The sequence below is a fragment of the Thermobia domestica genome, chromosome 7 (assembly GCF_964235325.1).
Source record: "Thermobia domestica chromosome 7, izTheDome1.hap1.1, whole genome shotgun sequence".
Classification (NCBI taxonomy): Eukaryota; Metazoa; Arthropoda; class Insecta; order Zygentoma; family Lepismatidae; genus Thermobia; species Thermobia domestica.
Genome location: NC_137460.1, coordinates 190,861,955 through 190,889,517, shown reverse-complemented (window position 1 = coordinate 190,889,517; position 27,563 = coordinate 190,861,955).

The window sequence follows — 27,563 nt, the reverse complement described above, 5'->3', positions numbered from 1 at the left end:
CCTTGACTGTTTTCACAATCTCTCGTGCTCGCGGTCAATGCGGCTCTCGCTCACCTCTCTTAACTGGGCTCGTACTTACTCGAACTTGCACTCACACGAGCGGATCAAAACAGGAATTTGGTTTAGAACCACTGCTACAGACTGTTTATAATTTTTATAGAGATCCTTAGCAAGATGAGTCAGGAACAATTATTGCAGAAAAAGGCAGAATTTTTGTTTTATTTATTTCAAGAAAGAAGAAAATTTAATATATTCTGTTTATCCAATATATAAAAGCATATACTTAAAATACATAAACATATTAAATTAAAAAATAACAATATACAAAATATTAATAAAGTAAAAGCATAAAGAGAAGTAAACTGCTAGAGAAATCAAGAAGTCAAATTTCCTACTTGTAATGTTATTAATTCTCCAAAGGGAATCGGACTTCCTAGATTCCCTTTATTAATAGAGTTTAACGTACCCGGCATTCAGAGATGACAGGACTTCAAACTTCTAGAAGTCATGTCTATCTTCCGGTGTCAGATAGACTAATTCGGTCCACTTATTTCTATATTGCGAAAATTTTTGAATTTCTTGTGTAAAGAATAAAGAAAAGATAGAAAAAGGCTTACATAATCAAAAGCTTGTGTGTGAGCCTGATTCTAGTATTTTATTTACTTATTTATTTTCTCATCGCAACATATAAGGTTTATAATTCTTCCTTTTAGTTAACAATAGTTTTTAAAAATACTTTTGGATTATTTTAACCACTGTAAAATTAACCTCTTATATACTTTGAAATTACTTTCCTCTTTGATCCGGAGTAGAAGTTCATTATAGATTATTGGAGCTCTGCAATATGTTAGATATTGAGTTATAGATTTGCTCATTGCTTTAATTTCTAAATTTTTGGTTGTCATATTTCAGGTTATGTACATGTCTTATTCTGTCCCATTTGTTTTCTGTTCTTTCTAACACGTGTTAATACCTTCTGCGAATACAATTTTGAAAGTGGTAACACTTAAAATTGGTCATAGAGTATATCTAGTCTAGGGTTGTCAGATTTTGTAAACGAAAAGACGGGATATCAATCTCAGACTATATAGGGTGATTCATGAAATCCGTAACAGGACTTTAGCTCAGGTCCTAGTGTACACAAATCTTCGAAAAAATTACCAAAGTGCATATGCTGAATTCGTATGGTGATGTTTCTGACATCAGGAGGGTCTCAGGTATTCCTCTATGGGGAACAAGTTCAAAATTGTAAATGGACACAGGAATTTATTTTGTCCCCATTGAAACAATTAGTAAATATTGAACAACTTTGAGAGGAACACTGTCATCTGTCTTTCCGTTTGAGAGCTACACGAGCTCATTAATACTTCAATGCGAGGATAGTAAATAATTGTTTGAAACTAAAGCGAAACAAGAAAGTGAACACGGGGAAACAAACGGTGCAATTTTCGGAAACAGTAGTTTCTCGTGAATACCTCTATTAGGGCGGAAAACTTCAAAATGTCAGATAGAAATAAGAGGTCGGTTTTGCTTCCGTTGAAAGAAGCACTAAATATTGGATACTTTCATAAGAATAGTTCGTGATAGTTGGTACCGTATGGATACTACAGACGCTGAGTTGTTGGGGGAGAATATGATGAGATACGACTTACGACGCCACATTGTGGTGAATTTTGTTACTTCATATTGCAAACTATCTTGAGAAAGAAGCATTGGACGTAAAAAAAACTGTACGAAATAAAAAGTTAATATTTTGCAGGGAGAAATTTACGTATGCTAAAATTACCTCTGCTGCTCCACTTAGGGGTGAAACTGAAAACTGATATGGGACCTCCATCATTTTAATTTCAGATTCGGCTTGTAAGGGGAAAATACGTAAATTTTATCCGAAACAGTTTTTCGAACTCTCATAGGTCGTGGTGTAATCACTTAAATACAGGTTCACTAAGGTATCTTCAATCTAAGGTATCGCCGAGGCTACATAAAATTCATACGGACCATTTAACTTGGAATTCGAACCACTGTAATAAGTTAAATCAGGGCTGGATTAGCCTACGAGCATTGATGCGCACGAGACAAGTCAAGACAGGGTCTTCCTGACAAAATTCGAGTTGAGACACGGCTCTTTCAATAGAGAAATATACATTTTCGAGTCGAGACATCACTTTTACAGCACATTTTCGAGACGAGACAGCCACAAAGCTTGTTTTGTACACATGCCTACCTATCTGGAGGTCCAGAGCTAGAAAAAATAGGTGGACCCTGCCGGCTTCACCTAATACATTTCTGTGAAAGTACACTCATGTTCAAAATGATTCTCGCAATGCTATAACTATCTTCTTGTAAGAATATAATTTGATAACGATTTTGTAGGGTACTTTTAATACTGATACTATTGTATAATCGGGAAATGTATATTTGTGGTAAATTTCATAGGAAAAGAATTATAAATACGAAAATTAGAATGAGTAAAACAAAATGTTGCTAAATGAACAATAAAGTTTTATTTCCGTTTTATTGATCTTATTTACTGTTCTTTTGACATGAAATTTGTCACATTTATGGCTTTTCAGATTATACACATACTAACATTGTAAGACATACCGGGCAAATTCGTTATCAAATTATATTCCTACAAGACATTTCTAGACATGCGACATAATTTTGGACATGAGTGTACAGTAGGGAAGTTAAGGGAATATGTTTCATAGTTAGGTCATTTTTTATTATCATGATTGTATCTTCATGATTTTCAGGATAGCCAGTTCAATTTTGATCAGAGTGGAAGCCCCTGTCCAACTGTCCCTAAGCCCTCCTTAATCCGACCCTTGTTTAAATGTGAATATTTTCACACCGGGAATCTAATATTTTATATGTAGATATTATCTTATTTTCAAATTGCAAATTTTATTGGAAATAAATTTAATTTATAATTATATAATATGAAAACCACATAATACAACTTGCACTGTAATTTAAACGTCAAACATAAAACTATCATTTTTGGTATGCAAAAATACCCGCCCCCCAATATGTCTCTGTCTCTCCTTTGCCCCCTAAGAAATTAAAGTTGGCGTCGTCACTGTTGTAAAATTGTGCCGCAGAAGACAGCAGACAAGACGAAATAGTTTAAACACTGTTAACAAGCAACGACTGAGAGCAGTAGGTATTTCCATTGTTTACTAAATTTCCAGCAATGAAGCAGTTCTTCGCTGGCAATTGAAGTATTAAATAACTAGTAGCTAAGCCCGTCACCGGAAAAAATACATTCTTCTTTCTATTGAAAGTGATATTCAAGAAATTATTGCCATAACATATGATCCTTCTTGAATATTTTTAAAAATCCAATCCCCCCCCCCCTCTGGAAGCTCGACAACTTATAGTACGAAAGAATGTATGTGAATTTCAATCTCCTAGTTGATTGTTTAGTTTATACCCTCCATTCCAAAAGAAACAGAACTTTTGAAAACAAATAGTACCACTAGTGCCATCTGTTGTAATATTTTACCGGTAGATGGCGTAGTCCCTCATTGACAACTGGTATAAATGTCATGACATTTGGATGCACGGCAACAAAGTTATTGCGTTTCAACTGTCAGTGTGTTGTGTACATCGGTCGGAAAATGAGTTTCAAACAACGAGCTGCAATTGAGTTTTGTGTTAAACTGGGTAAAACTTTTAGTGAAACGCACCAAATGCTACAAAATGCATATGGTGATGAGTGTGTATCACGTACGCAAGTTTACGAGTGGTTCAGGCGATTCAAATCGGGTAGAGAGACGCTGGATGATGACGAAAGATCAGGCCGTCCCAGAATCGGATTATCGGAAGAAAACATCGAAAAAGTGCGTGAATTCATCAAACATAACAAAAAATCGTCGGTGAAAGTTATTGAAATGGAATTAGGCATTCCTCAAACAACCGCATACCGCATTTTGACCCAAGTTTTGGGCCTTAAGAACGTTAATTCGCGGTTTGTACCACACAAACTCACCGAAGACCAAAAAGTTGATCGAATTGCGCATTGCAAAGACATCGTTAAAAGTGCTCGGCAGGATCGAAACTTCTTGAAATCGATTGTAACTGGTGACGAGACGTGGTGTTTTGAATATGAGCCCGAAAGAAAGCGGCAAAGTGCTGAATGGAGAGCGCCGGATGAAGGAACACCCAAAAAAAGTCGCTTGGTGAAGTCAAAAGTTAAGGTGATGCTGATTTGTTTTTACGATTCAAAAGGAATTATCCACAAAGAATTTGTTCAGCCCGGCCAGACAGTCACTGGAGAGTTTTACTTGGGCGTCATGAAGCGTTTCCTGGCAAGAATTCGTCGTATTCGGCCCGAATATCGCGAAATCGGCAGTTGGACTCTTTTGGACGATAATGCACCATCACATCGTTCGCGACTTGTAACTGAATTTTTGGTCAAAAATCACATTATTCGGTTGCATCATCCGTCCCATTCACCAGATCTCGCTCCGTGCGATTTCTATCTGTTCCCGAAAATGCATTTCGCGATGAAAGGAAAGTGGCACGCATCGATTGATGCCATTCAGAAGGCGACGACCGCCGTCCTAAAGACCATTCCAATAAAGGACATGGAGAAGTCGTTTGACAACTTGTTGGAGCGGGCAAATATGTGTATCGATGCAGAAGGGGAATACATTGATTAATAAAAATGATTTGTTCCAAAATGTACATTGCTTTTTTGTTTTTTTTTAAACGTTCGGTTTCTTTTGGAATGGAGGGTGTAATTAATTGGCTACACAAATCTTCCGAAACGCTTTCGTTTTTAGCTGAGACATACTACTTCTTGCATGTTAATTTTTTTTTCAATATGAAGAACCAAAACCGGGACACACAAGCGTTCCCAAAGCCCTTTTCGGGACAGTTAATTCTATCATTGAAAACCGGGACTGTCCCGGAAACCGGGACGTCTGGCGTCCCTAATCTGGTCTACTGTCAAGTCCTTGTATTCTTACAATATTATTTTCTTGACTCATCAAAGTTTTAAATGAGTATTGTAAGCAGCACCCCAATATAATATACCATATATAATTATACTATTTGCAATAGCATAATATATACAATACGAAATATTTTTATGTTTACAATGGTTGTAATTGAACAAAATTATAAAATAATTTTCATATAGAAGTAGAGATGCAAAAAAGCCGGCTTTTTTGAATCGATGGTTTTTTTCACATAAAAAGCCGGCTTTTTTGGGAAAAAAACGAGAATTTTGGAAATTTTGGCTTTTTTCAACTTCATGATTTTTCTATCTAAATAGCTTTCTTATAGTATATTCTATAGTTAGATAAGAATTCCATGACCTGAATGTGATATTTCGCTCTGAAATTCACCATCAAGATGGATGGAGCACATGTTTTACGAATTAAAGCTAACATGAAGAATGTAGTATTTAAGGGTAATTTTAGAGGCTATTTAACTTTATTTTAACGACATCTTTTTTCTTCTCTAGTTTGTCATCCGTGTTTCATTTCTAAGAGCTTTTAGTACTCTAGCTTCTAGCGCAAAAGTTAAACTTGCCCGTTTTTCTATTTATCCGTCAAAGCGTACGTTTTTCAATATATCCGTCAAACCGTACTTCCACATTTCTGTTATACTGTATCTGTGAAGTGATTTAGCAATAATTTTCCGGACACAACCTTGAATACCAATTTATACAAATAATCAGTAGCGGGTTTAGAAAAGTACTTTAGGAGGGTTTTTTCTGATTGTTTCGTTTCCTAAAAAGTCCTAATTTTATTTGGGAAGTGCTTGAAGTTTATGAGTACAGGCATAACTAATATTTCATTTCGTTTATATGTTTAGCAATAATTTTCCGGATACAACTTTAAAAATCATTTTATACTGAGAATCAGTGGCGGATTTAGAAAAGTATTTTGGGAAGGGTTTCTTACTAATGTTTAGTTTTTTTAAACATTCGTAATTTTTATTTGACGGGAGCTTAAAGTTTATGAGTAAAGGCATAAATAATAGATATTTCGTTTGTTGCAGACATTCCGTAACTTTGGGGAACGGGCTTCAGTCCGAAAGACCGCCCCCCTAACCTTCGCAAAACCGTCACTGCTGGTAATTAGTAATAATAACGATTTAAAAACAATAAAAAAGGAAGTCGCCCAACTCACAGTACACGCACTATTTCTACATTCACAGATGGAATGAAGAAAAGCTTTGTCAGAATGGTCGAATGCTGGTTGAATCCCGGACATCCCGATAGAAGCGCAAAAGCTAATCACTCAGTCATGTTTGTTGTGCAGTTGTATTTAGCTTAACTTAAATATATTCCGTAGTCTTTTTTTTTTGGGGGGGGGGAGGGGGAGTTCCGTAATGATATGTTGAATCCCTCTTGTTAAAAATTCAGAAAACTTGAGGATTGGGTAAACTGTGATGGTGGTTCTATAAAACTTAACTGTAGAATTTCAAGAATATACAGAACCAAAAGCTCTAGATGTGCAGCCTTTAAGTGTATCATATAAATCTAAGTATTTCTCTTACGTTTTATTTTAATTTTATTTTGTTTCAAAAAGACGGTATGGAATATTTTGAAGTAAAAATACTACATACTATTTTGCTAGTTATTTGTGTATTCTTTAAAAAGAAGTGTTTACTTTTAGGATTGGCTGGTTTACACCAACTTTTTTTTTAAATAACTGGTTTAAACCACAAAAATAAAAAGAATGAAAAATGCGAATCGTGTGAACTTCATGGTAACGTTTCCAGATATCAAACCACCTGCAATAGTTTTATTTCTCTTTCACCTTTTAATCAAGGTGTCCCATGTTCAATTCTCGGTCGAACCACAAACCTTTCATGCGTAACCCAAGTAGCGGTTCGGATGTCATGCGGATGTCAAGTCTTCTCCTTGATAACTTCGGTATTCCGTAAGGATGTTAAGCCTAAATATACGAAACAAACCAAATTGTATATTTCTGCATGCCTAAATGCGTGTTGTTTTATAAAGAAGCCAATACACTCTGTAAAGAAAAAATAGCGACACTTGCTCTAATATGGTTTTCTCAACATACTTTAATCAATATGAATTTTTACATGAATTCCTGATAATATTACAAGGCATATTCCTAATGAGCAGTTCATTCTTAATACTTGCGCCAGAGTTTCAGGCTTTTGACATGAATTTGGTGAATTTATATGCATATATAAGTAGCTATGTGTGTTTTGTGCAAAATCGTTTGTAGGAAGAGTAATTCATAAAACTGAAAAAGATCAACAACAATAGCAGAAAACAAGAAATGGAATTTCTTTAGGGTAAGACATATTGTGTGCAAACATCGAGAAGTACGATACACCAAACTAGTATTTTGTATGTGCACCATGGGCTTCCCGCATTGGTAACAAAGCTATTGCAAAATGCAACCTCGATATCACGGAATAACACCCGGATTATCTGTTCCTTGAATTCCATTCTATTTGAGATAGTTGTCTATTGAAATTTCTACTCATACTGATCCACAAATTTTCAACTGGATTCATGTCGGGTGAGTTTGTAGGCCACACGAGTCTCTAAATAGTCATATTCTTGAACCACGTATTAACAATTTTGGCTCGGTGACATGAAGCATTATCGTCCTGGGAAAGGAAGTAGTCCATATCTTCTTCAGAAAAGTCATCTTTAGCTGTTGTAAGAACTTTACGTGCCAGAATTTGATGATATTTTCGTGCATCAAACGATCCTTCACATATATCCGTCGTTCTGACGTCTTTAACGGTGAACCATGCCCATATCATCACTCAGTAACTGAATATTTGAATCTCTTAAACAAAATCCTTGTCAAGTTCCTTGCTTGTTCGTATCCACAACTTCACACCACTATCGTTTCCCACTATTCTAAACTTTTTTTCAATGAAGAAAACGACATGCTTTCAGTTGTCATAAGTCCAAGTTGTATATCGACTCACAAAACTACATGTTGAAGTCCTCTGTGTTTTGTCAGTTTCGACTTTCTACGCGGTTTTTTCTTTGTAATATCCTCTTCATACAGTCAAGACAATACAGTTGTAGAAGTAACTGCAGTTCCAAGATCATGTCAAACTACAGAAGCGATTTTTTGGGAAATCACTCATTAAATCTGCGGTGCTATTGATTTCATTTAGCAATCTGCTCTGGGTGATGCTTTCTTTTTTCTTTCACACTGTTGACGAAGGGACGATTTCTTATGCTGTTTGCACTTGTGAATTACTCTTCCTGCCGTAGAATGATGGATTTTCAGAATTCCATCTATTCTTTTAGAGATTTGCCACAACTCACATTTCTTACCCATCTTATTTGTTTACAGTCCACATGTAGCAACAATATCACACACAAACAACACTGCACAACAAAAATTTTGCCACTTGACACACTGTCCAAACAATGAGAAAGCAAAGAACAATCATAAAATGCTATTTACCTCAGCCTACACGTTACAAATGCAATGCAGAATTCTTACTACAATAATTTACGAGACGCACTCAGTGCCATCTATCGAAAATACTAGTGATACACAAACAATTGACAAGCGATGTCCTACACCACAGGTGTCACAGATAACGCAAATGAACTATCCCACTCTTCATTTCCTTCTATTCCTCTTCTAACGGGCTGCAACTATGGTTTTCTGTGTAAGTTAGTTTAAGAATTGAGGTGTCACTATTTTTTCTTTACAGAGTGTATTGCTTAAATATATTGATAGAAATTGGCAAAATTTATCGATTGCCTACGTAGCTTCCAACATTAGCTTGGATTGGACTTTCAATGATATCTACGTACCGGTACTAAATTTGTAATTTAATACCTCAGTTTTAGCGTACTGATTATGGTACGTTGACCTTTAAATTTTACATGCAAAGCAATAACAGGATTTTCCCGTTATTGTCTTACATTTCAAGTAATGACGGGATTTTCCCAATGGCTAGGGCGGGAGATTCTGAACTTAAGAAATTTACTGACCGCACTTCTTTAAGCTTACAGGAGTTCTTCCGGCATAACCCCGCTGTTGCATAATAACATCAAGGCGAAACAAACTTATTTCTGTGGATATGTAATATAAATACATAAAGCAAAAAATCTAATTCAAAAAAGCCTGGTTTAAACCAAAAAAGCCTGGTTTAAACATTCCCCCAAAAACGGGTTTTTGGCATTTTCAAAAACAACCACGGTTCTTGCCATCTCTGCTTACTTTTGTATATAGGAGGTTAAAAAATTCTTATTATATACATTGGTTAATCCTGTGGAATTCATAATGTAAATATGTTGAAGAAAAATTGTTTGAAATATTTTTTCGAAATTCATATTTTAGTTTCGATGTTTTATATTATTATCAGCATCAACCACTAATTAAATGATTTTTTGTGTTATAGAGAAGCGATACAAAGTCTGTTTTATCAATTTAAAGCAGTATTTTGAAAAAAGCCCAAAATTTCCCAAGCAAAAAAGCAAAGCAGAAAAAACCGAGTTTTTTTTTCCAAGAAAGCCGGTTTTTTTCCGAGCCCTTGCATCTCTATATAGAAGTATCTTAAATTTGACAACCGAAATGTCTTTTATGTGGTTCAGGTTGCATAATTGACAGGCGCTCTTCCCATTTACATAGAAATAAGGACAAAAACAGCGCACGAACAAAAACCGCGCAAGGACAAAATCAGCGCATGCAAATACCGAGTGAGCAAAAACAGCCCATGGAAAAACATTTTACAGTAAGCTCGCTTGCGCTCAAGCTCATTCTTTTCAACTGAACTCGTACTCACTCTGGCTCACGATCACTTGTCTCAGTTCGAATCCCGCTTCCGACCATTTCCCTCGACTGATCTCGCAATCACTCGCGCTCGCGTATACTTGAGCTTGCGCTCACCTTTCTCGACTGGGCTCACTATTCTTAACTGGGCTCGCGCTCACTCGGGCTTATCCTCACTTGTCTGAACTGAGCTCGCACTCACTCAGGCTCTCGCTCATTTCCATCAACATGGCTCCAGCTCGCGATCAGTTCCCTCAACAGGGTTCGCGATCACTTCCCCAAACTGAGCTTGCGCTCACACGAGGTCGCACTCAATTCACTCGAATGGGCTCGCGCCCACTAAACGTAAGTCAGCTCCACTTCACTTGGATTCGCGCTCAGTAGTCTCAACTGAGCTTGCGCCCACTCAGGGTCACGCTAAATTCCCTCAACTGGGCTCGCGTTTGGGATCACTTATGTCAACTTAGCTCGAGCTCAGTCGGACTCGCGATCACTTCCAGAAACTAGGCTCGTGCTCACCCGGGCTCGCATTCGATTCTCCCGAAGGGGCACGCCTTCAATAATCCTAAGTGACCTCGCGTTCAGTCGGACTCGCGATCACTTCTTTCAACTGAGCTTGCGCTCACTGAAGCTCGCGATCACTTCTCACAACTGGGCTCACACTCATTCGGTCTCGCATTCACTTCTCTCGACTGGTCTCACACTTACTCGGACTCGCACTTACTTATATCATTGAGAATCGGAGTCACTCTAGTTCATGCTCAATTATTCAGCCCGAGCCCGATTAAGCGTGAGTGCCGAGCTCAGAGCGTCAGGCTCGTTAATTCAGACCAGAGCCTTGTAAATCCAGGTCCGAAGACAACCCTGCCCGGCCCAGATTGATCTATATTCTGTGCCCGGCCCGGGCCGAATTTCGTGCCGGGCAGAAACGGGCCGGACCCTAAACTGGCCGGGCAGAAACGAGTAGAGATCTAAACGGTCCCTGCGTAACCTGCCTGAGAACAACTAAGTCTGATAAGTCAACTCAATCCTTCAGTATGCAATGGAAAATGAGAAATGTGTACTCATAATATTGCAATGTCTATTTGTCCTTCTCGAATAGGAAAATCGTGTGAAAGGTTACTCAAGGTTTGTTTTCTATATCCCTCTTCTGTCTGTCTATTTGTTATCTGTGCTTGCTCTGTCCAGCCATGTTTATTATACAATAATACAGCTCATGGACGTAAAAGTCTTACACTACACTCATTAGTGCATTACGAGTAACAGAGGAGATATGTAAAACTGCTAACAAACTACAGGGTTTTCATAAAGTATGGATTTATTTAATTTGCTTATAATTTTCATAAATATGCTCATAATGAAATCAAATAAAGTGCAAACGGTAGCGGAAGGATTAAATGTTAGTTGGCAACACTGTTACCGTATCAAATATGGCGTCGGTGAAAGATTAAGCGCAATGTGTTCTGTGGTAAGCAGAGCTAAAATCACCAATTCTGGTGTGTCGAAAGTTCACCAAAGAGTTCAAAAAGCCGGCACCGACCAAGAGTGCAATCCGAAAGTGGCATGCTAAGTTCTTGGAGAGAGGAAGCGTCCTGTACCGTCCTCGAAGTGGGAGGCCGCCAACATCGCCTGCAACCGTGAGCAGGGTAAGGGAAAGCATCATCAACAGCCCAGAAAAGTCGATTCCTAGTGGCGCCCAGTTGGAGGTGTGGCGGTGAATGAACTGAGCTGGTGCAGATTACAGGTAAAAATTTCATCCTTCCTCTACCGTTTGCACTTTATTTGATTTCAATATAAGCATTTTGTGTAAATTATAAGCGAATTAAATCCGTCCATACGTTATGAAAACCCTGTATATATAATACTAATAGTACAACTACATACTGCTAATACTACTATTACTATTATGATTACGAACGCTAGTACTAATTCCACTCTTGCTGACACTGCTTCTACTATTAGTACTACCACTACTGACTGCTACTATCCATTACAATACTAATACGACAACAAATACCACTGCTGGTATTACTAGTAATACGAAAACAAAATAATGAAAATGAAATCTTTGAATTTTACGTCCCACAGTTATGCCGGCCAGGCTAAAGGTGATTATGAGAAATAAATGAAATGGTGGAATGAATAAATTGGGAGGAAACGGAAGAACGCTTAGAAAACACTCTACACGGTGTTTGTCCACCACAAAGTTCACTTGGCGAGAGCTGGTATCCAATCAGGAACCCCATGCTCAACCACTGAGCAACCGTTCCAGGAACACCTAATCGACCCGGCGTATTGGTGATTTATTTGATCATTATATTTTGTTATATTTGTAGTATCATACTATAAACAATACAGGAAAATGTAACAACATTTGGTATTTGTCTTACTAATTGAACATTAGTACAAATTGCATTGGTCTCATGAGCACGCCAGTTCACGGTTTTGAACTCCGTGGTCTGATGGTAGAGTACCAAATTCTACTTAGTAGGCCAAGTACTTGACTTTACCATATGTTCTTTAGATAGGTACGGCTCAGGCCGTATTGGTGATGATGGGGTGAATTCCTGGAATGAAAACAGTAGGAGGAAACGGGACTCCCACGCACACGGTGTTTGTCTACTATAAAGCTCACATAGCACGAGCTGGGATTCATCCGACGACCTCTAGCACCAGATAGGAGTGCTTTACCTACTGAACCACCGTTGTCCCTCGTAGATGAAGCATCGGTTCACATTCTACGCATACCAGCCATAATAACTAGCATTTCTCTGTTTTTCTGTGCTTAGAAGATAAATTCGGTACTACCAGACATGTCAACTCTGACGCGAAGTCGTAGCAGTTATAGTAGTATTAGGAGTGGTTTGTAGTAGTATTAGCAGAAGTGTTAGTAGTAGAAAAATTAGTAGTAGTAGTAGTATTACAGTACTTTGCAGTCTTGAATAAAGAGTCAGTTTCCCAAAACACATTACGATTAACATAGGCTGACAACATAAGTTTCCGATCCGCCTTTCAAAGTGTATCGGCCGGGCCACCCCGGAAATACATGTCCCCAGTTTGGCCCCATAGCATTTCTGTCCAACCCGGAATGTGCCCGGCCCGGTTTGGCCTGGTCCAGTTTGATATTACTTGAAAGAATTTGCTATTTCCTGAAACGGTAATCCACCGGGTCAAACGGGCGCACCTCTGCTTGTATGTGCAGATGTAGTGTGCAGTGCTTCCAACCATCTACCAAGTTCTCATTGTTTCCGTACCAAACTGAATTGCTGCTGTCCTGCTAACCAAAGGTAGACACTAGAAATATTAAGTATGTGGTCATAATGTTCTGACTAGCCAGTATTTATTTCTAGATGGTTGAATTTTTTTATAATCTTAAGCACTGAAAGGCAAGAAATTCGCAATGTTGATATTTTCTTAGTTCAATGTATAATTGCTTAATAATAAATTATTATACGTATTTTTCCATAATATGAACAAGTAGTGACTGACTAGATGGAACATCGTAAGTCAAAACCATATTTTCTATAAATTTTAGATGCCTTCATGAACTTGGAAGGAGACTCTGTTTCAATTTTTTTTGCGGGGAGTCCATGCGCCCTTAGTTAGGCTACTGTAAACAGGTAAAAAAAAATCATTAATATACGTAAAAATATGTGAACATATTTTCAAGTGTATGTTATTTCTGCGTCATTTACTCAGTGAAATATATATATATTTTATTTATATATGTTCCAGTTGCTTATTCTAGGTTACTCTGAAAAAATTATGCATAACTGCAAAATTGTTATCACTAACTTGCCACAGATAGTTCAAATTTTCACAAGGAACAAATGAAAATGTATTCTAAGAAAATAGAAATCACATAATAATAATAATAATAATAATAATAATAATAATAATAATAATAATAATAATAATAATAATAATAATAATAATAATAATCATAATAATAATAATAATCATAATGCAACCTTCAGTTACTGCCCTGAGGAATTTATCTAAGAAATGGGAAAATATCTACCCTGGACTAAACAAGGCACCATCCCAGCATTTGCACATTATGTAGGTGCGTCAGCAAAATGTAAAAATATGAACAGTAGACGGAAAATATGTAACAGACTTAAAAAGAGGTAAAAATATATAACGTGATTTTGATTTATGTGGCTCCACACATCGAAATTTTCAAGCATTTCTGATTTTCACCAACGTACATACAAAGAAAACATGTAAGAACATAAAAATTCGTGGCTTAGTTATAAGCTATCCTTAATACTCGTGAACCTGTTTTACTTTAAACAGAAATTCGGTCCTCATCTACAGTACGTTTGTTTTTAATTTGAACGCTTCCCGCATAAAAAATGGATCTGTGTGCAATGCCTTGTTGCCACGCCAGGGTTGAGTTGAGAGTTGCAATACGCTAGGAAACAGCAAAGGGCCACTCCTCTCACAAATCACGGTAACACATTTCACCGATTGTGGCAACTAAACATTCTAAATACACATGGCCGGATTAATCCATCTGGAGGCCCGGGGCTAGAAAAAATATGTGACCCCTGCTACATCGCCTAATAGATACATTTCTGTGAAAGTACAGTAGGAAAGTTATGGGAATATGTTTCATATTTATGGTCATATTTTATCTTCTGATGATGATTGTATATTGTATAATTCTGGATCTGATGATGATTGTACTTTGATCAGAGTGGAGGCTCGAGGCTACAGCCCCTCGAAAACCCCCATTAATCATAACCTGCAAATACGCACCAAATAGGAATGACTTCATTTGACGGGCTGGCTGACAACTAATGTCACCTACACGACAAAAGCAATAAGATATCTATTGGATTAAAACGTGCACGTGAGTGCTAGCAAGAAATACTTTATAAGCCAATCAGGTGCATTCGCTGGAAGTGTGTCAAACGCACTCTAAACTCCTTCTGCCATTCTCCTACCTTTAAGCACCTGTGCATATTATAGCAATGCGTTGTTTTGTCCAAGCTGTAATTGTATGCGCTGTTTTTGTCCTTGCGCGGGTTTTGTCCACGCGGTATTTGTGTTCGCTGTTTCTGTGTATGTGATCACAGTCTTTGTTATGTTACATAGGAGTGCTGCTAAAATATGTGTTCGTAGTCTATGTGTGCACAGTGTTATGTATTCTATGCTATGTTAAAATAGCTGTGGAAAAAGTGTTCATAAAAGACAACGAATACACCCCTGCTACTGATTCATATTCTATGCTGTATTAAATAGCGGTGTAATATACGCTATGGTATATAGTGGTTAGAAAATAGCCCATAATTCTTTTATCACCTCTGCCATGTTCGTAGTCTCTGTATAATATATGATTGGACTATGTGTTCAATGTATTAAGTAATTTCTGTTATGTTAAAATAGGGACTGACAAAAAAATTCATATATCCTTTGCTATCTTACATGGTCTTATGTAATTTTTGATATATTAAAATAGGGATGAAAATATTGCATATTATTTTATTAGCTCTGCTATATTCGTAGTCTTATGTAATTTCTGCTATGTTAAAATACGGGTTGAATAAGTGCTGATAAGAGGGAACGAGCACACATTTATAAAAGAGAACGAGTTTTCAGTGTTCGATTTTCCATGGCTGGACTGTACGTGGGTCATGACGTTTTGTGCGACACTGGAAAATTGAGTCCTTCGGATCAGACAGGTCCTGAGAAAAGTGGGAAATGCATCACAAAGTTAGATTAATTGCTACTCACGTGTTTCCTCATTTCATGTCTACAATATTTGTGCACAATTCCATTCACTTCGGTGCACTTATACTCAATTTTCGGGTGTCAACATTCAAAATTTTGAGTGGGAGCTTTTGTTCATTAAAACCGTGTTTCCGCATAAAATAAGAAAAACCTTATTCATTTATTTTGTTGCGTATTGTCACTACTAACGTTTCGTTCAAGTTCTTCATGTCCTTTAAGCACTTCTGATACTGTTAATGATATTTCTGATATTTGACGATCAAAGTTTTCGAGTGGTCCGTGCCCCAACCAACCGTTTCTTTTAAGAATACGAAACAAGTACTCCCTCATTTTACGTCTGCAATATCTGTGCACAATTTCATTCACTTTGCTACAATTTTTCCTGATTTTCGGGCGTCAACTTTCAAAATTATAGAAGGGGGCTCTTACCCCTAGACAAAGTTTCGTTGCAGTTCTCCATGTTCTTTCCACACAACTGACATACTATTATTAGCCCTTTTTATATTTCGGGATATAAGGTTTGGAGGTGCCCGTGCCCCACCTAACTGTTTTTTCAAAAAAATGCTAAACCCGTATTCCTTCATTTCCATCTACAATATCTGTGTAGATTTTTGTTCATTTCGGGCCACTTGTTTTCACCTTTCGGTCGTCAAATTCCAAAATTTTGGGTGGGGACTTTTGCCCTTAAAACAAATTTTCCGCAGAAAATGAAAGCACGTATGTAACGTCATTTGATTAGCAAATATAGCAAATGATCAAATTGAATAATGCTAAAAATAACCTATTTTGCTTGCTAGAACCTATTTTTCGTGGAAGTTCCTACATCAAATATTCTTTTGTTAGATGTTTGAATACTTCGGAGAATACTTTACAGAAGTTTTGTTATTATACATTTATGTTTGTCCTGTTTGCTACGAAAAAAGTTTATTATAAAGAAAATGATATGCGGAGCTCTTTCAAGAATGTCTGTTATTAATTGTAGTAGTTGATTTGAGTTTAGCTCCCGTTCAGGAGCGATGCTATATGAGACATGAACCTACAGTTTTACGTGGCATCCGGACCACATGAGCTCCTGCCGGGAATTGAACTCCGGTTTTAGAACAAAATATTTAACCACAGTCAGTTCCTACCTGTTATGGTAGGAACAAACCTTGTATTATATTTGGTATTGGGAAACATTGATGAAACTGGTTAAGAATTTCATGGCCTGGAAGCAGTCAGACCGGAACACACCTGGAGACGACGGAACCGAAAATTTGTATGACACAGTTAAAGTAGCCCTAAACATTACTGCTGGTCTAGTGGCTAGCATGGGCGCCTGTGATTCGTGTAGTCTCAGATTCGATTTCCGTTAGGAGATCGTTTAAACTTTAACTAGCATTTATTTTCATTGATGATCCGTCTCCTTTAGCTTAAAGGACTTAATTGTAAAACCTTAACCTAATTTTTCATTAATGTTCATTTAATTTTAATGTAAGTCTAACAACACGATTCTAAACTCTCTTTTCACTAAATTTATAATTGCCTTTCTGTCTCTATGTGTACGTCTGTTTGTGTCAAGATATTGCACTGAAATATAACTACAAAGTCTAGAAGGGTATAAACGCTTAAGAATTACATAAAAGATAAGTTACATGATTTTAAGGGATTGTCAAAATTGAATCAAGCGAACCAGTAAAATTTGTCGTGTAGAATGTAGAGGTGGGGAAAGGGGATAATTCCTATAAGATCCTAATATCACATTTTCTAGTCCTAAAATGGTCAAAGCAAGAAAGCAATGAATTTTGAACATAGTTAGTACATGAATTGACTTGAATAGCTTTTATCATTCCCTTTTTGTGGGAAGAAGGGGCTTGAATATCTTACAAATAATATTTTCATAAACTTATTTTCTCGTGCGAAGAAGGGAAATTTTAACTAGTTGGTTGATAATTTTTAAAATGACGTGAACAGTGAAAACACGTGCTTTGAAAATCGAGACTAATGTAAGTATGTCTAATTACTTTAATATTCCTTTTTAAACCCTGGATTTAAAATATTACCTAGTCAATATTTTTAAAGGAATTGTTGATTTTATTTCATAAGTTTTAGAATATATGTAACTACTTTTCCAAGCTTACATTAGGAACCTATAAGCACAATTTTTGGAAGCTAGAAATCTGAAATTTAATTACAAATCACGATGTTTCAGTAAGAGATCAATTTTTATATCCAGTGTTGTGATTCTACTTTTGGTTTTTCAATTAATTGCAACCCATCACGGATCACAAATCAATCACCAAAAAATATTACGAGCTCTAAGACTGATGAGTTGGAGCGTTCAGTTATTCCCCTACAATATTTTGAATATTCTGTTTATAATGTTTTTGTCTGTTTTCATTTGTTTATGTAATTCTGATTATGGTTCACTCCTTTGGTTTAGTGTGTTTTTGAGATTGTTTAACTAGTGTCTTTACAATTGTCAAAATAGTCTTTATATTTGTATACTGTGCTTTTGAAAAGAATTTCCGTAAAGAAAGAGGGTAAGTTGAACTGTTCACCGTCCAGAATTGTGCGGCAAGAAAAGCAGAGAGATTGGAGCATGTTACTTATCTAATAATTATTCTTAAAACTCATAAATGCATTAAGCATTTTCGCCGATCCCAAGAGGTTCAGCCAAAACGTGGCTGAAGTAGCATTCTTATTGGCCACGTACCGATGACGTCACCTATTATTATTACTACTACTACTACTTTTGCTTTGGATCTATATAGTACAAGGGCAAACTTATTTTAATGAAAGAAGTTTAATGGAAATTTTAAAAAATAATCGTTAAATCACTTTCGATCTGTATAGTACAAGGGCAAACTTATTTTAATGAAAGAAATTTAATGAAAATTTTAAAAAAATAATCGTTAAATCACTTTCTGAATATTATTTTTAATATTATTTTAACAAAAGAATTGTTATAAAAAATTTAAAAATAATAAAAAAGAACTTTCCTTAGGCAGGGTTTGAACCCACGCCAAAAACGATTTTACTTACTAGCATGTTGCGCTAGCTCACTCAGCCACGAGTGCCGATAGCAGCCAGTGTTTACTTTGTGCTATATGTATGTCATGACTTGTGATGATGTATCTGTATCGGCCAATCAGATCAAAGGATATCTGAAGCTCTTGGGATCCGCGAAAATGCATGCATTAACAGGATAAGTATATCCTTTAAGAATATAGAACATTTAAAATACAACATTCCTTGTGAATTTTAATCTTCAAAGTTATGAATGAAAACTAATGGCAAATCGAAGTGGAAATAGCAGACGGGTATTGATATAATTATAGTGCTGCTCGAATGTGGTTTTTGCACTTATAAATAATAGTATTATTTAAAAAAATTCGGAAAATACTAAAGACTCATCTGCATTCTTTAAGTATTACAGCACAGCTGCAAAGTATTACAGGTGTAAACTTACTACGGTAAGATTTTCGGCGTACAGTATAACCTGTACAGTAAGTGTTAAATAAACTGATATTTTATTGTCCTTCAGGAATGACCGCTAGTATTTTTTCAATGACTATGGTTCAGATTAATATAAGGTGTCATGTGGCAACGAAATTATACTAGCACAAGACTTGAAGCAACGAACCTGAATACGTGAAGTAAAAATTAGTTCTTTGATAAGTTTTTTTCCTTTTTTTATAAGAATTGGCGACCCATGCTAAAATATAAGTAGTATTTTACGTCTGGGCTAGTACGTTTATAAATAATAAAAGAAGACAAAGCAAAAACAGAATATTGCCAAGTGTTGCCAAAATACAATTTCCGTTCCATTACATAATAAATGGCGACCCAGCCTTAGGATATTTGTTTCTAGACATCGATTGCTAGGTTTTGTTGCAAACAAGCCAAGATAGAAAATATTTTTAATAGTACGGTTATGAACAATTTGTGTTTACTGAACTATTAAGTGACTTCTGAAGTAAATTTAATAGTAAATATAAAAATGTCGAGCGATAGCAGTAGTGGAGAAAATTCTTACGACGAAAGTTTTGGACATAGTTGTTGTAATCGAAAATATAGGTACAGTGTAGCTTGTAGTACCTGTAAACGCTGGTATCATTTAAGGTGTCAGGGGATACCAAATACGGAATATGAAATACTAAAAATGAAAAGTGTAAAATGGAGCTGCTCAGAGTGTATGTCAAAACACGGTACAGATAGAGAAAAGGATTTAGATTGCCATAATGCCGAAATCACAGATAATGATAACGTTGTAGGGGACAGTGTCGAGGATATTCAAGTTACCGGAAAGCAAATTGAGATAGATGGTGCTTCAAACGTTACCATACAAAAAGTAAGCAGTGACTTAGTAAATGAAACGGAAGATCTTGTTAACGCTAGTAATCAAAGCAGTTCAAATGTCGAGTTTATAATGCTGTTAGAGAAATTAAACGAAATGTCGGTAAAACAGGATAATCAGTCAAAAGTGTTAACTGAAAGATTAGACTGTCAGGCAAGGGAATTTAGTGACAGGTTAGAAAACCAGGTTAAAGCAATAAGCGATAATTTTGATAGAAAGATAATTGAGTTACAGGGTGAATTAAAGGCTTTTCAGTTAGAGACTTGCATTGAAATTCGTAGGGACTTAGAACTTGTACAGGGCGATGTTGAAACTTTGAAGAACAAGTGTGAAGAAGTAGATTCACATGTAGAAGAACTGAATGACCGTTTAGTGACTTTAGAAAACGATAAGAAGAGACATGAATCTAGTATTTGTCAGTTAAATGCACGTGTAAATTCATTAGAAGAAGGAAATAGGGTTAACAATAACGAAATAGAGCAAAGTATTGAAAGAAATGTCCATTTGTGTAGCCAAAAGAGTCAACACCTAGACCAACGTTTGAAAGAATTAGAAAAGAAGGTGGAAATTGTTAGTTCAGGCGAAAATAAAGCTACATCAGAAAGTAATTGCATTGATATTCGAAAACAACTGCAATATACTGTAGGTTCTAGAAATTCTGAAGTTGAGGTGCGAGGAATTCCAATCGCAAGTAGTTACCGGGATTGTACTACTACAAGTATTGTTACTACAATAGCTAGTACTACTTCGTGCAATCAAGGAATGAATGTTACATCGCCTTTTAGTTTGCCTCTTGAACCACTTAGGGCAAATACAGTATATGGTACTGAAGCGACAAACGTTCATAGTAATGCTAATGGTTTTTATCTTTTTAACACTACTAAAAGCCAGTTAGGTTGTTCAACTACTGTTGCATGGTCTGGTTTAAGTTCTTTTCAACCAAATACAAATACGTTTAGAGCTAATAGTGTTAACAATCCTTTCTACTTTCAAACAATGAATCAAAGTGATACTGGATTGAGTGGAAACGTAACTATGTTCCCAAATTCAACTCAAGAGTCTAGTAAACGAGAAAATGGTAACAATACAAGCTTTTCCTTAAGAGATTTAAATGCGTTTCCAAAATATGATGGTAATCCAACGCAAGGTGCTGCTCGAAACTTTTTAAGAGAGTTAGTTCAGTGCATGGAATTGTATAATATGTCAGAAAGGGAGAAATTGTTAGTAGTTCAGAGATTGTTGACACATTCGGCGTCAGCGTGGCTAAAGTCAGTTTCAAGAGAAATAAATTCGTTCAATGATTTTGTCTATCAGTTTAGAAAGCAGTATTTCTCAGCGCGCCTGGAACGTGCACAGAAAAGACAGTTGCAAGCTCTTCGTTACGACAAAGTGAAGTTCCCACGAATGGTAGATTTTGAATGGTACATTGTAAATCAATATTACAGTATTTGCGACACGGTAAATGAAACTGAGCTAGTAGATCTAATACTCGAGTGTTTACCAGAAGGGGAGTGAAAATTGTTAAGATTAGTAGCTTGCCAGGATACGGAATCTCTAATTGCTCATCTGATGGAATTAGAAGCACAGACGGACGTTGCAGAGTGTCAATCCTCTAGTGTAAAGCAAACAAAAACAGCTTTTGTTAGAAATGTTAATGTTCAAGAGAGTAAAAAGACAAAATTTGATTCTTCGGTGCAAACAGAGCAGTTTTTTGGTAATAGAAACAGTGAAACATCTGATCGTGAAGGTTATCAGTATCCTTACAAGCCCTACCGTTACCAGCGGAATAATAAGTTCAGAGGAAATGGCCGTGGTAGGAAAAGGATGTATAATAATGATAATAGTAGGGATTATAATTCAAATTGGAGACATGACCCCGAGTTTAATTCGTATCCTAATGAGTCGCCAAGAGTACAATATTCATCAGAGAATGACGAAGGCGAAAGGAATGTAAATTATGGTATGGGAGCTGATTCCATTCAGAGAAATCCTAACAGAAATACGGTAATAACAGATGCTGTTGTTCATCACTCGCGCTAGAAAAACTTCCCGTGCAGTCGACATTAGAAGGGGGCGATTTCGACTGCTGTTTGAGTCCCCGGCAGTACCCTAATTTCGAAAATACTTCTGGTAACAGATGTTTCGATATAACGAACAATTTGCATGGTGATAAATCTATTTTTTGTGTTAACAATATCAAAGAAGACGGTGAAGAATTTCGAGTTAATAAAATTTCAGTGGATAGCGGTTGTGCATCAAGTAAAATTTCAGAATTGTCTTCAGAATTGTCCTTCAAACCTTGGCAGGATAATTATCCACTTGTACCGCAAAGTCGAAACGTGCCATTGCAAATATGTTTTGTTATCGATGAAGAGAGTGAGTTAAGTAACTCTAGAATGGAAATTACGAAGTGTCATCCTCCTACTGTGGATTGCGAAGTAGCTGGACTTCCTACAAAGTGCATAATTGATAGTGGCTCAGAATTAAATTTACTAAGTTTATCTGTTTGGAAGAAAATAAAGAATAAATATCCTTCCGCCAAATTACGCCCAGATCCTAATATTGTTTTGTGTGGCTTCGCTGGAAACGAGAAATACTTAGCGAAAGGTTACCAACTTTTGAATCTAGATATCCAGGGTAAGATATTCGAGACGCCAGTGTATGTGGTGAAAAACCTGAAGACTGATATGATACTAGCTGTACCATTCATTAAAAGATATAATGCAGTGTTAGATTGGAAAAACAAAATTCTGTCCTTCGAGGATTCTAATGAAACAAAAGTTACTGTAAACTTAGATGAATATAATATCTTTTTGGCAAAGTTAGAAGTGCATGATCCGATCCAAGAAGAAGAAGAGGGTATAATATCTCAAGAAGAAATCAAGAATTACGTTCGTGAAAGAAATGACTTGGATAAGGAGACGAAGTCAAAATTATTATCATTGTTGCTAAAATATCGTACGTTGTTTAGTGAGTATCCGAGAAAAATTAAGACAGAGCCGTATAAAATTAAGTTAAAGGATAACGAGCCAGTAGTAGGTAGATCTTACCCAATTTCTCAACACATGCAGCGTGAGTTCGAAAAAACCTTGAGTAAATGGATACGTATTGGTGTAGTGAAGGAATGTGTTAGTCCTTATAAAAATCCAATACATTGCTTTCGCAAGTCATCAGGAAGCGTGAGGCCTGTATTAGATTTGAGACAATTAAATAATAAAGTTATATCACCAAGGGTACAGGTGAAACCAATAACAGACATTTTAAATCATATGTCAGGGTCTACTATTTTTTCTTCATTGGATTCTACGGATTCATACTATGGTATTGCACTTCACCCAGAGTCATCTCTTTGTACTAGTTTCCTTTATTTAGGAAGAGAGTTCATCTTTTTACGGATGCCAATGGGACTAAAATCTTCAGGATCAGTTTTCCAAAGTGTTATGAATCGTTATTTTGATATTAGTACTAAGGATTTTGTGATATGTTATTTAGATGATATGATGTGCTTCTAACCTTCGTAAGAGGATCATTTTTCTCACTTGGAAAGAGTCTTAGAATTTTTTCGAACAGGAAACTTTTCATTGAACTTTAAGAAATATCAATTTTTGAAATCCGAAATTTTGTTCTTAGGACATGTCCATACAGGTGAATCCTAAACATAACGAGGCCATTCGGAATTTTCAAATTCCCAAAAACAAGAAGCACTTGAAAGCATTTTTAGGGCTTGTTGGATGGAGAAGACGTTTCGTCAGTAATTTTTCTGAGCTAACGTCACCTTTGTACGACCTGTTAAAGAAAGTCAATAAATTTGAATGGACACCTGAAGCTTTAGAATCTTTCGATAAGTTGAGAGTCATATTGAGTTAACCTCCTGCGTTATCTCAGCCAGATTTTAATCTAAAATTCCATGTCTATACTGATGCAACTTCCCAAAATCTCGCTGGTTATATAGCACAACATCTTGAAGAACAAGAAGAAATGAATGTAATTGGTTACGCTAGCAGACGTGTTAAAGCCCATGAGATGTCATTATCAATATTTCAAATTAGAACTACTGGCGGTGTTATTTTTGTGTGAGCAGTTTTATTTTATTCTGATATCGCTCCAGAAATCATAATATCTTTTATAAACCTATCTCGAAAACTTCAACTCATACACACTCACCTATTATACGAATGCTGAGAGTCTATAATAAATTAAATGATAGGAAAGAAATATTTTCATATGGAAAAGTTAAATTTGTTAAACGACTCTATGAAATACTGAATAATGACCATGTATGATCCATCATTATTTGTTAACGTATTGATATATATATATATATATATATATATATATATATATATATATATATATATATATATATTATTCTCATGGCTGTATTGTACATTCTTTAATTTTTATTTTTTATTTTATTTTTCCTTCCTTTTCTTTTCATGTTTTATTTTTCTTCTTGGTAAGATCATGTTACCATCAATTATGTAAGTCAAGAAAGTATGTTATGGATGTATTCCTGTGTACTTTCATATAAATAAATAAATAAATAAATAAATAAAGAAATAAAAATATCTAGACCTCAGAGATAAACTAAACAAGGTCATAAGTTCGTAATTTTATAGGAGATCTGAAAAACCGTCCTATAAAATTACCGTCTGAGAAACCGGAAGCATCCTTAAATAAGACCTATAGTACTATGTATCAAACTATACTACGTAGTTACAAAGTAGTAGGATGCTTTAAGACGCATTATTACACCACTAGAAAGAACATAATATATTTAAAAAAGTATTGTTAACTCAATTTAGAGCAAAAAGTGACTTAGCATATTCTACCTCTAAAGTTCATATGTATACTTTAAATATATATTTGTAAAAACGGATACAAAAGTTAAATAAAATTCGTAAAGCGAAAAAAATGATCCTTCATATTGCAGCAAAACTACGAAAATTAATGCAAAAGAAAATTAGAAAGTGAAGAATCACTTTTTTTTTCGGGATAGAGAAAATAGACACATATAATTCGAATTACCTATATACTTATAACATGTATATAATATACATGTTTCCCAAGTAATTTTCAATCAATATAAAATTTCAACGTAATGAACGCAAGATTAGTTTTCTCGAATAAAGATCGCATGCACCGGTGAGAGCTCAGGAATAAGTTTAATTTATATTACAGCACTGGATTTATGCTTATGTAGTACATTACTACCTTATGAACTTGTATAAGGAACAGAGTGTACTTAAAGTGAGACACGAACTCTACGAAAAATCGGACTTTGAATCTAACTTGTTTGGTGATCCAAGCCGAAACCACATATAGCAAAGATGAGTGCCGTAACTCCCACCACAAGGTTAAAGAAGTTCCTGTTTTAAAGTGTCAATTAAACACTGATGTGTGAAACGGTAATAAAGCATTTGGTCAATTTGAAACAAAATATATTGTAGTAATAATTTACTCTATTTTTTAAGATAATGAACGTTATATTCTGTTTTTCAAATGAGAGTCAAGGCAGAATGTTTTGCATAATAACTGAGAAATTGTAAAATAACTGTAATTGTAATAATAAGATTAAATACATTCGTGCTGCTATGTGTTGCGTTATCCGTTAGGAGGTATTGAACAATTCTGATTCAAATGAAGGAAATAAACTACTATATAGTACTGGAGTTAATTTAATAGAGTGTAATTCTATAGACAGTACTGAGGCTATTTGAAACAAAGTCTATTGCTGAAAGTGAAATATGGATCACAATTAGAGTTTTGTCCCTGGTATGTTACACCGACTGATGTTTGAATTTGAAATACACGCATGGAAACCATTAGCGCAAGCAAATTAGCTACAAGATGTACATGATATCATAATTCTAAACAAGAATGAAGGCAAAAAATAAAAGGCGGAAACGACAGACTGTACGATAATAATACTTTCACAATTTTAATTTCACACTATTTATTTCGATACTTTCGAGACTAGACCCGAACGAGACCGAGACTTGACCTTCGAGACTGAGACTGAGATCGAGACAAGCATTTGTTGACCGAGACGAGACGGAGACTGAGACGGTGATTTTTGACTCGAGACAAGATCGAGACCGAGACTGCTACTTATCAACCTAGAAGAGACCGAGCCTGTACAAAGTCTCGTCTCGTCTCGTCTCAATACCATCCCTATAAATATTGTATATTCATAAATACAATAGGGTAGCCCACATGAGCTCTGGGGAGAGGTGGGCCTCCGGTCCCCCAGGATTGGCGTCCTTGGTTGGAGTGATCGTAAATGTTTTCATAGTTAGGAGTTTGGATGTGCAAATCCGCTTAACCTGGGGATTTTTTCTACTGATGTGAAATATGGTACTGTAGAGGTCCTTCAACGCATAGGCCCAGGTGTCTTCAAAAGATTAAATAAACACGTAGTTTGGGGTGCTTCCTGTAGAACATATCCTATCGAAATGAATAAACCTGTCAAAAAGTAAGCCAAGTGTCTAAAAGGATATCATAAATGGGTGAAATTACGTTATTTGGAAAATGTAGTTTAAATTTTTACGGCATCTTTGGTTTGCCAAGTGTTTATAAGTTAACTTCACAAAAGAGAAAATAACATGTGCCGACGTGCAAATAGCATTTTATTTGATTTCCGTACTTTTGGTGGCGATCGCTTGGTTAATTTTATCAGGTTGATTGTTTTTGATGGGATATCACTTCTTTTTGAAATCTTGTATCGGCATTTTGTTGTTTTCCATGTATATTTAAAGCTCTTTTCCAAACTGAAAGACAACGAACGTTTAAATAGTTTCTACAGAAGCAAGATGATCTATCGTGTATATCGTTTTCGAATACACAGTACTTCAGTTGAGAATTAGGTCAGTGGTAGAGTGACAGGTTATAATTCCAGGGGTTCCTGGTTCGATTACTGGTCACACCCCTTCTTTGTTTCTGAACGAATACAATAAACGTGGCGTATTTGATTCAAAATAAAGGAGTTATGTATTTGTTTTTAATCTATAATGTTGACAATTTAGTGAATATAATGATATAATGCCCTCCGAGTCCTCAATTACATATTCTTGTTGTTTGAAAATTAATTTGACTATTAACAAGCAACTGTTTTGAACGAACTGAAAAGGCAAGAAAGAACAAGTAATGCTTTAGATGAGTGTTTAACATTGTGACTTTGTTAATCCCGAGGTCCGTGTTCGATTCTCCTCCTGCACCTTTACACTTTTTACAATGTTTCATTTACAAGGCTGAGCTCCAATTGGATGCTGCTATACGAAAGATAATCTCCAGTGGAGAAATGTAGTAATGATATAATCCTAAGAAAAAAGGAAGAAAAATGGATGGAGGAAACGAGTTGCAAAGTTAATACTGTCAATGGTTCTATATTTGATATTATCCGTTAATTTCCTGCATTTATAAGTTGTTGTTTATTGACACTATATTCTCCCACTTTCTCTTTCTGTCTCAATTTGTAAATTTTCCCGAAAATTTTACAAATCAGGAACCGTTAGCTATATTTGCATTCTAACGGGAAATACGTTAATACGGGTAAGTTCTCCAACTCGTTTGAGTGTTTTTGAAATTTACACTTTAACATTTACAAATAAATTACTGCATGCTATTTTAATAATTACCATTCCAAAAATCATTTAACCAGTAATGAAATCGGACAATTTCCTCTTTCGAAGTATTATTACGTATCAATCAATGCCGTGGGAACCAAGGAGCTCAGA